Below are 13136 nucleotides of genomic sequence, written 5' to 3' on the forward strand. Positions count from 1 at the left end.
GAGCGTCGTGGGTCCTCACTGGGGCTTGGCTACCTCAAAGGGAGGTAGGGGGCTTTTGGACAGTTTTGAGTTGAGGATTATTGTGGTCTGAATCTGAACCCTTATAGAATGTAATTCAGATTCAGAGTCGCATGTGTTGAGAGCCCGGGGTCATGGCAAGGGCCTTGGAGTCATCAGATCTGCATTCCAGGCTTGGTTTGTCTTTTCTTGGCAGGATGATCTTGAGTAAGTCACTGAGCATCAGCATCTATTTCCTGGTGTGTGAAATTAGAGTAGCTGGCTCTGCTACCTGGCTGTTGGGATTGGTGAAAAGAAGGCTTGGTTCACTAAGATTCTGGGTTAGGGGTCTGATCTCTAGACCAGAGCCTTCACAGAGCTGCAGCTCCCGTGTCAGTTGATGCTACAAGCACAGAAATACCCCTTTACTGTCCAAATTTTTCATCCTCCAACTCCTTGTGTGCCACCTAGTACCTCATAGAGTTCCTGCCCCAATAGGGGTGTTTCTACTGCCATTTTTATAAATTGATATATATTTATTTTTAAACATTCAAATCAAATTTTAAAAAATGTAAATGGAGTAAAAATCAACAAAAACCTCTCTGTATTGAGGTAAGCCTTGACTATTTGGGGATAGTGCTGGTACAGTCTGTTCAGTAACCTGAGTTTTAAAATAATTTTAATTATATAAGTAGTCTGTGATAATTATAGAAATATTAGTAAATACAGATCAGCTGAAAGAAAAAGTCTGACTACTTGGAGCTAGCTACTAAACATTTTGGTGTCATCAGTGTTGGGTTTAACTTCATTGCCCTTGCCTGAATGCCCCTGGGCGGACCTGCCTTGTGCTGTCTCCCTTCACCTTCACGCAGAGTGCCACACTCCTGTCCAAGCTGGCCCAGGTCCTTACTCTTTTAAGTCCCAGCCTTCCCTGACCTGTGTGCCTCTAAGCCCTCTCCCCAGGTCCCACCTCTCCTAATGCCTGTATGTTGCTCTGTTAGGTGTTGTCTGGGTTTCCAAAAGTTATTCCCACTACTGCAGCCGGACCAAGTACTTTGGAAGCCAGGTTTGGGTGCTTATTTATCCTTCGGCTGGGCAGAGTAGATTTTGCACAAAGTTGACTCTTTTAAGGAATATAGAACTGGATTTATTATTTCAGCTAAGTCAGGACTGGAAGTTTTTGAAGGGGTCTGTGAGTGAAATGTTGACTAGAGACCACCCACAAGCACGCCTGCTACTTGGGAGCCCAACCATGGGTGGTTCCGAGTCATAGGGCGCTCAGACAGTTTCTGACTGCCCCAGCTATCAGTGCTCACCTCATACCCCATCCTGGCCTGGAGAACATACCCCTTATTCCAGCCCTGCCCCGCCTTCTCTCCGCTTCCTAGGAAGAACTGAAGTTAGGGCCGGCGGGAGCCAGATGGGCTGGGACTCCATGGAGAGGAGTGGGTATCAGGGGGTCTTTCAGGCAGGTGTTCAGTGTGGTCGGTCTCACCCTTGCTGACAGAGACTGTCAGCCCAGACAGAGGCATGTGCAGAGAAGAAAGCGCAGGAAATGTAAATCGATATGGACCATCTTACACTCATAAAGTTGGCAAATTTTTAAAAGCCATTGTGTGGGTAAGTGTATGGCACATGGGAACTCACTGCCATGGGTGTGCCAAGCAATTTGCAACATCTTGTAAAATTGTGTGTACTCTACCACTTAGAATTCTACTCTTGGATAAACCCTAGAATAACTCCATGTGAAGAAGGAAATGTGCATATGACTGTTCATTGCAGCACTGTGTAGATAGTAAGACTGGGAGAAGCCTAAATTTCCATCAACAGAAGAACGGGTAAATACATGGGTTGTTTGGTACTTTGGGAAGTGAACATGAAAGAGCTAGAGTTACATCTGTCAACACAGATGAATCAAAAATGATGCTGAGAAAGTTGCAGAAGCTATGAATACCATTTATGTAAAGTTAAACATACTGTGTATCTGTGGGCGCATTATTTAAACTTACTTGTGTTTCACTTTTTCTGTAAAATGAGATAGTAGTGCCAACCTCACAGGGTGATGGGGGGAGGGGGACAGTTAATGAATTAATGCATGTAAAGTGCTTAGAATAGTGGCTGGCATGTAAACCTTGTTGGCATATAGTAAAGTGTTACTCTTTTATACAATAATATATTTCCTATGGATTCAAATTATATGAAGGGTGTAAAATCATGTGTTAGAATGAGGTGTGAAAGCCATGCTCTGCTTTCCCAGAGCAGGAGTTGCTGATGGAATCACGGAGGGTACGTGGAGACTTCAGTTGTGTTTTATTTCTTTTAAGAAGTTGATGTAGATGGGTCAGCATGTTGATTTAATGGGATAAGTGGTGGGTTCTTTTTTAACTGTTTAAAACATCTCAAAATAAAAATATTTTTGAGCATGGGCTCTGCCATTTTATGATTTTATAGAAATCCTGGCTCTGCCATTTATGTGATGTTTCTTAGAGCGAGCCACTCCATCTCTCAAGGCTTCAAGTTCTCACCTGCAAAAATCGGGAGCAACACAGATGGCTTTTAGTAAAGGAGTGGTTAAACAGGTCTGATACATCCATGATAGAGAACTGGGCAGCAGTTAAAAAGAATGGGAATGTTCTCCATGTATTGACACATGATCCCCGAGGCCTGCAGTTTATAGGAAATTATAAGCTCCATTTCCTTTCATTCCTCCTTGCCTGAAAATAACAAGTGATGCCAGAAGCTGTAGCCTTATAAGTTTAATGAAGAAGTGGGAGCCTGTGAATGGAAGATGCCGAGTCATCCATTCCACTTTTATAGGTTTACATACCAACTACCCCACCTTTTATGTTAATGCTAACCCAGCTAAGAAGAGCAAAGAGGTTTTGTGTCAGCAGGTTCTAGTCAGGAGCCAGAAACCATATTAGTTAATTTAACAAAAAACTTGTAAAGAATTGTTCGCTAGATCTGTCTAAGTAACTGTAAAGGCAAAAAGAGAAGGCTAGGGTATCATGGAGGAAGTAACTGTGAGAAGGAGCTACCACCCAGGACTGGAGGAGCTGTGATAGCATCTGGCCTCATTTTGGATGTTTGACCACTGACAGCTTTCAAGCCCTGTCCCCATTTTGCCTCGCATCTGGGCAAGCTGATAAGAAATCCCAAGCACACCCTCTCAGCTCTGAAGGGGAAGTTTATGCAAATCCTGGCCTTTTTTTGTTGCACTGGAATCCTCACCCCTAACCACAATAAAAACCAGAGCCACTCAGCCCTCCTTTATCAAGGCAAACCACCTGGCTTTGGTACCTGTCCTGCTGTCTCCACAGAGCCTCATAATACGAATAATAAACTTTTTCATAACCTCTTGATGTGTGTGTGGTCATTATAGTTTCAACATCTGAACCAGTTTGGGGTGGTGGTATCATAGTGATCCCGCCTCCACAGGGCAAGATACAAAGCAGAAACAAGGAGAAACGGTTAGAATCGTTAAAAGGTTAGACATCGGAAGAGAGCCCCTGCGGAACTGAGCTCAGACCTATGAGCAGGAGAGCACTGCTGGGCTGGTGCTAGTGTCTGAGCTCGGGGGAAGGGCCCCATGTAGGCAAAACCTGCAAGCTGGACTCTGCTGCTACTAGAAGGAGTTGCCACTGCTGGGGTGAAGAAGCATTGGGAACAGGAAGCAATGCCCACAAAACCCAGGAAGGAACAAGCCCCCTCTTCCTCCTTGTATTAGGATTCTCCAGAGAATCAATCAATAGAAAAAATATATAGGAAGAGAGAAAGAGAGAACAAGGAATTGGCTCATATGATTATAGAGGCTGGCAAGTCCAAAATCTGCAGTGGGCCAGCAGGTTGGAGACCCAGGAGAGCCCATGTTCCAGTTCCACCCAAAGGCTTTTTGCTGTAGAACCTTTAAGAGCTGATGTTGCAGGTGAAGTCAGACGGCAAGTCTGCTGGAGAATTCTTTCTTGCCTGGGTTGGCCAGTCTTTCTGTTCTATTCTGGCTGATTAGAAGAGGCCTGCCCTCATTATGGAGAGTAATCTATTTCATTCACAGTCCACCAGTTTAAATGTTAATCTCATCCAAAAAACACCCTCACAGGAATACCCAGAGTAACATCTGACCAGATGTCAGTGGCTCAGACAAGTTGACACACAAAATTAACCATTATGCTCCAACACTGCAGCTTTCCTCTTGCATTCCTTGATTGCAGAACCTAAGGGAACCAGCGAGCAAAGCAGAGATGTGGATTGCAGAACTCAACCCCGTCATCACAAAACATCTATAGGAGGGCAGGTTTGAAGCAGAGAGACAATAAGCTAAATAAACGGTGCAGCTTTCCTGAATTATTGTAATTTTTAAATTCCTAGGATATTTGACTTAAAATTTTGAGACCAGTAATATTTGTTGAGGAAATCATGTGGTGACTGGTGACTTAAAGGTATAAATTATGTCATAAGCAGTTGATTTTACCCACTGACCTTGTAATAACTAGCTGTTCACTGTGACCTTACTCCTCTTGCTGTAATGAACTCAAAGCCGCAAGAAGAGTCTCTCAAAATTAAGAACACAGTTAAAGGTATTCCACTTTATAAACATTATTTTACAACAAGTTTCAATAAATTAATAAATTTAATAAAGCAAATTTGTGACTTTAACAAAACACAGCAGAATGCAAATTTACCTCAAGTGGAGCGGTGACTTGGATAAACTCCCAGCAGAGCACAGGGGAAACCAGACAGCGAAGTCCTGTAGCCCTGAATTTGAAAAGAATCTTCCAATTAAAAAGACAAGGATGGCTCCATTTAAATCCATGGTTGAGCTGTCTTTGTTGCCCAAATGACCTGGGAGCACATCAGTTCGTGCCTTTCACAATTAAATCTGTATAAGTTAGGTAAGGCAAGGAGAATGTATGCATCTAGTTCTACTGGTTAAGATTCATAGGCTATTAATGTGGTTTCAACAGATGGGTTACTATTTGTGTGAATCAAAGAATCTGATGAATATACTGGGTAGAGGTAGAAAAAAAATTGTCTAAGTATGGATGTTTTCCCTCTGCAACTTTAGGTTTGAATGAGAGTAGAAAACAGACTGCCTGCCCTCAGATACATCATTGTGGTTTACTTAAAATGACTGTGGAAGATTCTCCCTTGGTGAGAAAGAGTCCAAGGAGTCATTATGTACATAAACCAATACTAAATATTGAAGTCAGCAACCCAAGAGAAGTATACTTTTAGACTAGTGCAAAAATTTCCACATACTAGTACACATGAATCTTATTCATATAGAAATATAAAGTAGTTGGGAAAATCCACAAGTTTTCCTTCTTTTTGGGCCATTTACAATTAAAATAATTATGTACATTTAAGGTTCTATCATCATATCCACAACTGAGAAGCTCATTCTACCAAGGTGCAGTCTGATGTGAACATAAGCAGAAACTTTTATATGTTAAAAAAGAGAAACAAGTAGCCGTTATACATAAGAAGAAAGTGTGGTTGGAGTCCTAAGAGCAAGCATGGTGGCTACAATGTCATCAGAAGGAGCTATGTTAGGTAAGTAGAAAGTCTCACTACTATGATTTTAATTGTATGAGGTGGATTGAAGAAGGTTCCAATTGGTAAGCCTTGGCCACTAGTACTAGAGTAATCCAATGTCCAATAACAGGTGGTGTTTTCCTGTCCTCAAATGTGTCATTCACACGCTATGAAGCTTCAACTGTAGGATGACTTTTAACTTACCATTGGTCACATTAGTTGGAGCTGGCAATCATTCATTCATGGGAATCATTTTTTTTTTTGGCCACATGTGGCTTGTGGGACCTTAGTTCCCTGACCAGGGATCGAACCTGGGCCCTCGGCAATGAAAGTGCAGAGTCCTAACTACTGGACTACCAGGGAATTCTTGGGAATCTTTTTTTTTTTAATTGAGGCAACATTGGTTTATAACACTATATAAGGTTCGTGTGTACAACACTATAATTCTGTATATACTGCATTGTGCTCACCACCAAAAGTCTAGTTTCTATCCATCACCATACAGTTGACCCCCTTTACCCTTTTTGCCCTTCTCCCCAGCCCCCTTACCCTCTGATAACCTCCAACCTGTTCTTTGTGTCTATGTGTTTATTTTTGTTTGGTTTGGTTTTATTTTTGTTTTTTTATATTCCACATATGACTGAAGTCATACAGTAGTTTATTTTTCTCCATCTGACTTATTTCCCTTAGTATAATACCTTAAGGTCCATTCATGGTGTTGCAAATGGCAAGATTTCATCTTTTTATGGCTGAGTAGTATTCCATTGTATATATATACATCTTTATTCTTCTGTTGATGGGCACATAGGTTGTTTTCATATCGTAAATACTGCTGCAATGAACATAGGGTGCATATATCTTTTCAAATTCATGTTTTCATATTCTTTGGGTACTCAGAATAGCTGGATCATATGGTAGTTCTATTAATGTACTGAGGAATCTCCGTATTGTTTTCCATAGTAGCTGCACCAACTTAACTTTCCCATCAACAGTGTATGAGGGTTCCTTCTCCACATTCTCTCCAACACTTGCTTTTTCTTTTCTTTTTTATAATAGCCATTCTAATGGGCATGAGGTGATAGCTCATTGTGTTTGATTTGCATTTCCCTGATAGTGATATTGAACATCTTTTCATGTGCCTGTTGGCCATCTGTATGTCTTTGGAAAAATGTCTATTCAGAGCCTCTGCCCATTTTTCTTTTTTCTTTTGGCTACCCTGTGCAGCTTATGGGATCTCAGTTCCCTGACCAGGGATTAACCCCGGCCATGGCAGTGAAAGCACTGAATCCTAACTACTAGACCACCAGGGAATTCCCCTACCCATTTTTCAATAGGGTTTTCTTTTCTTTTTTTGGGGGGGGGGTTATTGTTGAGTTGTATGATTTCCTTACATATTGATATTTTGGATATTAACCCCTTACTGGGTATATGATTTGCACATATCTTCTTCTATTCGGTAGGTTGTCTTTTTGTTTACTGTGCAGAAGCTTTTTAGTTTGATGTAGTCCTATTTGTTTATTTTTGCTTTTTTTTCCCTTTCCTGAGAAGACATATCCGAAAAGATACTAAGGCCAATGTCAAAGAGCATGCTGCCTATGGTTTTGTGGTTTCAGGTCTTACATTCAAATATGTAATCCTTTTTGAGTTAATTTTTGTGTATAGTGTAAGATAGTAGTCTGGTCTCATTATTTTGCATGTGGCTGTCCAGTTTTCCCAATACCATTTATTGAAAAGACTTTCCCTTTTCCATTATATGTTCTTGGCTTCTTTGTCATAAATTGGTTGTCCATATATGTGTGGGTTTATTTCTGGGCTCTCAATTCTGTTCCATTGATCTGTGTGTCCGTTTTTCTGCCAATACCATGCTGTTTTGACTACTAGCTTTGTAGTATAATTTGACACCAGGGAGTGTGAAACCTCCATCTTTGTTCTTTTGGCTCAGGATTGCTTTGGCTAGCTAGGATATTTTGTGGTTTCATACAAATTTTAGGATTTTTTGTTCTATTTCTGTGAAAAACATCATTGGGATTTTGATAGGGATTGAATTGAATCTGTAGACTGCTTTAGGTAATATGAACATTTTAACAATGTTAATTCTTCCAATCCATGAGCATGGAATATCTTTCCATTTCTTTGTGTCTTCTTCAATTTCTTTCAACAGTATCTTATAGTTTTCGGTGTATAGGTCTTTTTACTCCTTGGTTAAATTTATTCCTAGGTATTTTATTCTTTTTGTTGTGATTGTAAATGGGATTGTTTTCTTAATGTCTCTTTCTGCTAGTTCACTGTTAGTGTAAAGAAATGCAACAGATTTTTGTATGTTGATTTTGTACCCTGCAACTTTACTATATTTATTTATTATTTTTAATAGTTTTTTTGTGTGGAGTCTTTAGGATTTTCTATATATAAAATCATGTTAGGCTTCCCTGGTGGTGCAGCGGTTAAGAATCTGCCTGCCAGGGCTTCCCTGGTGGCGCAGTGGTTCAGAGTCCGCCTGCCGATGTAGGGGACATGGGTTCGTGCCCCAGTCCGGGAAGATCCCACATGCTGCGGAGCGGCTGGGCCCGTGAGCCATGGCCACTGAGCCTGTGCGTCCAGAGCCTGTGCTCCGCAATGGGAGAGGCCACAACAGTGAGAGGCCCGCATACGGCAAAAAAAAAAAAGAATCCGCCTGCCAATGCAGGGGACACAGGTTTGAGCCCTGGCCCCGGGAAGATCCCACATGCTGCGTAGCAACTAAGCCCGTGCACCACAACTACTGAGCCTGTGCTCTAGAGCCTGTGATCCACAACTGCTGAAGCCCGTGTGCCTAGAGCCCGTGCCCTGCAACAAGAGAAGCCACTGCAATGAGAAACCTGCGCACCACATTGAAGAGTAGCCCCTGCTCACTGCAACTAGAGAAAGCCCGCACCCAGCAACAAAGACCCAACTCAGCCAAAAATAAATAAATAAATAAATAAAATTTAAAAATCATGTCATCCGCAAAAAATAAAAGTTTATTTCTTTTTTTTGCCACACTGCATGGCTTGTGGGATCTTAGCTCCCTGACTAGGGATTGAACCCGGGGCCATGGCAGTGAAAGTGCCGAGTCCTAACCACTGGACTGCCAGGGAATGCCCAAAAGTTTACTTCTTCCTTTCCAATTTGGGTGCCTTTTATTTCTTTTTCTTGCCTAATTTCTCTGGCTAGGACTTCCAATGCCAATGTTGAATAAGAGTGGTGAGAGTGGGCCCTTGTCTTGTTCCTGATCTTAGCGGGAGAACTTTCAGTTTTTCACCATTGAGTATGATGTTAGCTGTGGGTTCATCATATATGGCCTTTATTATGTTGAGATATTTTCCTTCTGTGCACATTTTATTGAGAATTTTTTTTATCATAAATGGATGTTGAATCTTGTTAAATGCTTTTTCTGTGTCTATTGAGTTGATCATATGATTTTTATCCTTCATTTTATTAATGTGATATATCATGGTGATCAATTTGCAGATGTTGAATCATCTTGCACCTCTGGAATAAAATCCCCCTTGATCATGGTGTATGATCTTTTTAATGTATTGTTGTATTTGGTTTGCTAATATTTTGCTGAGGATTTTTTCCATCTGTATTCATCAGAGATTTTGCCCTGTAATGTTTTTTCATGTGTGTTGTCCTTATCTGGTTCTGATATCAGGGTAGTGTTGGCCTCATAAAGTGAGTTAGGAAGTGTTCCCTCCTCTTCAGTTTTTTCAGAGAGTTGGTGAAGGATAGGTATTAAGTCCTTTCTTATTTTTTTTCTCATTAAGAGCTTTAATTCCAACAAAATTTCTTTCTGTTTAACAATTATTTATATAAATTTACAATATTTTTGTTTTGATTGATTATAATAAGTGCAATTATAATTCAATCCAGGAGAAAAATTCCTCCTCCCCACCCCCACTGCATACTTTTTTTTTTTTTAAGTCCTTTTTAAAAAATGTTTGGTAGAATTCACCAGTGAAGGCATCTGGTCCTGGACTTTTGTTTTTTGGGAGTTTTTTGATTACTGTTTAAAATCTCCTTGCTAGTGATCAGTCTATTCAGATTTTCTATTTTTTCATGATTCATGAAATGAATAAAAAGCATTGTTAAATGCTTTTTCTGTGTCTATTGAGTTGATCATATGATTTTTATCCTTCATTTTATTAATGTGATATATCATGGTGATCAATTTGCAGATGTTGAATCATCTTGCACCTCTGGAAAAGTTATAATATATATATGAAAAGTTATAATATTTAAGAATTTATCCATTTCTTCTAGGTTGTCCAATTTGTTGGTGTATAGCTGTTCAAACTAGTCTCATAACCCCTTGTATTTCTGTGGTATCTGTTGTACTTCTCCTCCTTTGTTTCTGATTTATTGAACCTTTTCTTTTTTGTGAGTCTAGCTAAATGTTAATTTTGTTTATCTTTTCAAAGAACCAGCTCTTAGTGTCATTGATCTTTTCATTCTCTTTGTAACTCTATTTCATTTATTTCATTTTAAGTCCTTTTTAAAAAATGTTTGGTAGAATTCACCAGTGAAGGCATCTGGTCCTGGACTTTTGTTTTTTGGGAGTTTTTTGATTACTGTTTAAAATCTCCTTGCTAGTGATCAGTCTATTCAGATTTTCTATTTTTTCATGATTCATGAAATGAATAAAAAGCATTGTTAAATGCTTTTTCTGTGTCTATTGAGTTGATCATATGATTTTTATCCTTCATTTTATTAATGTGATATATCATGGTGATCAATTTGCAGATGTTGAATCATCTTGCACCTCTGGAAAAGTTATAATATATATATGAAAAGTTATAATATTTAAGAATTTATCCATTTCTTCTAGGTTGTCCAATTTGTTGGTGTATAGCTGTTCAAACTAGTCTCATAACCCCTTGTATTTCTGTGGTATCTGTTGTACTTCTCCTCCTTTGTTTCTGATTTATTGAACCTTTTCTTTTTTGTGAGTCTAGCTAAATGTTAATTTTGTTTATCTTTTCAAAGAACCAGCTCTTAGTGTCATTGATCTTTTCATTCTCTTTGTAACTCTATTTCATTTATTTCCACCCTGATTTTTATCATTTCCTTCCTTCTACTGACTTTGGGCTTCATTTATTCTTCTTTTTCTTTTCCTTTAGGTGTAGATCCTTTAGGTGTAAGGTTAGATTGAGATTTTTCTCGTTTCTTGAGGTAGGCCTGTATTGCTATAAACTTCCCTGTTAGTACTGCTTTTGCTGCATCCCATAGATTTTGGTATATCATATTTTTATTTTCATTTGTCTTGCCATTTTTTAAAAACATAAATTTATTTATTTATTTTTGGCTATGTCAGGTCTTCATTGCTGCACGTGGGCTTTCTCTAGTTGCAGCAAGTGGGGGCTAGTCTTCGTTGCGGTGCACAGGCTTCTCATTGTAGTGGCTTCTCTTGTTGCAGAGCACAGTCTCTAGGCGTGCAGGCTTCAGTAGTTGTGGCACTCAGGCTCAGTAGTTGTGGCTCGTGGGCTCTACAGCACAGGCTCAGTAGTTGTGGCGCACGGGCTTCATTGCTTTGTGGCATGTGGGATCTTCCTAGACCAGGGCTCGAACCCATGTACCCTGCATTGGCAGGCAGATTCTTAACCACTACACCACCAGGGAAGTCCCTGTCTTGGCATTTTTTGATTTCTCCTTTGATTTCTTTGTTGACCCAACAGGTGTTCAGTGGCATGTTATTTAGTCTCCACATATTTTGATTTTTCAGCTTTCTTCTTGTAGTTGATTTCTAGTTTCATACTGTTGTGGTCAGAAAAGATGCTTGATATGATTTTAATTTTCTTAAGTTTATTGAGATTTGTGTTCTAACACATGGTCTATCCTTGAGAATGTTCCACATGCACTTGAGAAGAAAGTGTATTCTGCAGCTTTTGGATGGAATGTTTTATATATATATATATATACATATATGTATATATACTTATATATGTACATATACATGTACATGTATATATATACGTGTGTGTGTGTGTGTGTGTGTGTGTGTGTGTATGTATTTGTGTGTCTACTAAGTCAATCTGGTGCAATGTTTCACTTAAGGCCAGTTGGATGATCTATCCATTGATGTAAGTGGGGTGTTTAAGTCCCTTACACTTATTGTGTTGATGTCAATTTCTCCCTATAGGTCTGTTAATAATTGTTTCATATTTTTTGGTGCTTCCAGGTTAGGTGCCTATATATTAATAAATGTTATGTCTTCTTGATGAATTATCCCTTTTGTCATTATATATTGTTTTTGTCTCTTGTTAATCTTTTGTGGCTTGAAGTCTGTTTTGTCTGATATGAGTATGTCTGAACTCTTCCTTTTGGCTGCCGTTTGCTCAGAGTATCATCTTCCATCCCTTCACATTGAGCCTACATTTGTCTTTACTTTATTTATTTATTTATTTATTATATTTATTTGGCTGTGCCACGTCTTAGTTGCAGCAGGCGGGATATTTTAGTTGTGACATGCGACCTCTTAGTTGTAGCATGCGAACACTTAGTTGCAGCATGTGAACTTAGTTACGGCATCTGGGATCTAGTTCCCTGACCAGGGATCGAATCTAACTTTGGGTTTTGTTTGTTCTTCTTTCTCTAGTTCCTTTAGGTGTAAGGTTAGATTGTTTATTCGAGATGTTTCCTGTTTCTTAAGGTAGGATTGTATTGCTATAAACTTCCCTCTTAGAACTGTTTTTCTTGCATCCCCTAGCTTTTGGGTCGTCGTGTCTCCATTGTCATTTATTTCTAGGTATTTTTTGATTTCCTCTTTGATTTCTTCAGTGATCACTTCGTTATTAAATAGTGTATTGTTTAGCATCCATGTGTTTGTATTTTTCACAGATCGTTTCCTGTAATTGATATCTAGTCTCATAGCATTGCGGTCGGAAAAGATACTTGATACAATTTCAATTATCTCAAATTTACCATGGCTTGATTTGTGACCCAAGATAGGATCTATCCTGGAGAATGTTCTATGAGCACTTGAGAAAAATGTGTATTCTGTTGATTTTGGACAGAATGTCTTATAAATATCAATTAAGTCCATCTTGTTTAATGTATCATTTAAAGCTTGTGTTTCCTTATTTATTTTCATTTTGGATGATCTGTCCATTGGTGAATGTGGGATGTTAAAGTCCCCTACTATGAATGTGTTACTGTCACTTTCCCCTTTTATGGCTGTTAGTATTTGCCTCATGTATTGAGGTGCTCCTATGTTGGGTGCATAAATATTTACAATTGTTATATCTTCTTCTTAGATTGATCCCTTGATCATTATGTAGTGTCCTTCTTTGTCCCTTGTAATCGTCTTTATTTTAAAGTCTATTTTGTCTGACATGAGAATTGCTACTCCAGCTTTCTTTTGGTTTCCATTTGCATGAAATATCTTTTTCCATTCCTTTACTTTCAGTCTGTATGTGTCTCTAGGTCTGAAGTGGGTCTCTTGTAGACAGCAAATATATGGGTCTTGTTTTTCTATCCATTCAGCCAATCTGTGTCTTTTGGTGGGAGCATTTAGTCTATTTACATTTAAGGTAATTATCAATATGTATGTTCCTATTCCCATTTTCTTAATTGTTTTGGGTTCGTTATTGTAG

The sequence above is a fragment of the Neophocaena asiaeorientalis genome, unplaced genomic scaffold (assembly GCF_003031525.2).
Source record: "Neophocaena asiaeorientalis asiaeorientalis breed wild unplaced genomic scaffold, Neophocaena_asiaeorientalis_V1.1 scaffold265, whole genome shotgun sequence".
NCBI lineage: Eukaryota > Metazoa > Chordata > Mammalia > Artiodactyla > Phocoenidae > Neophocaena > Neophocaena asiaeorientalis.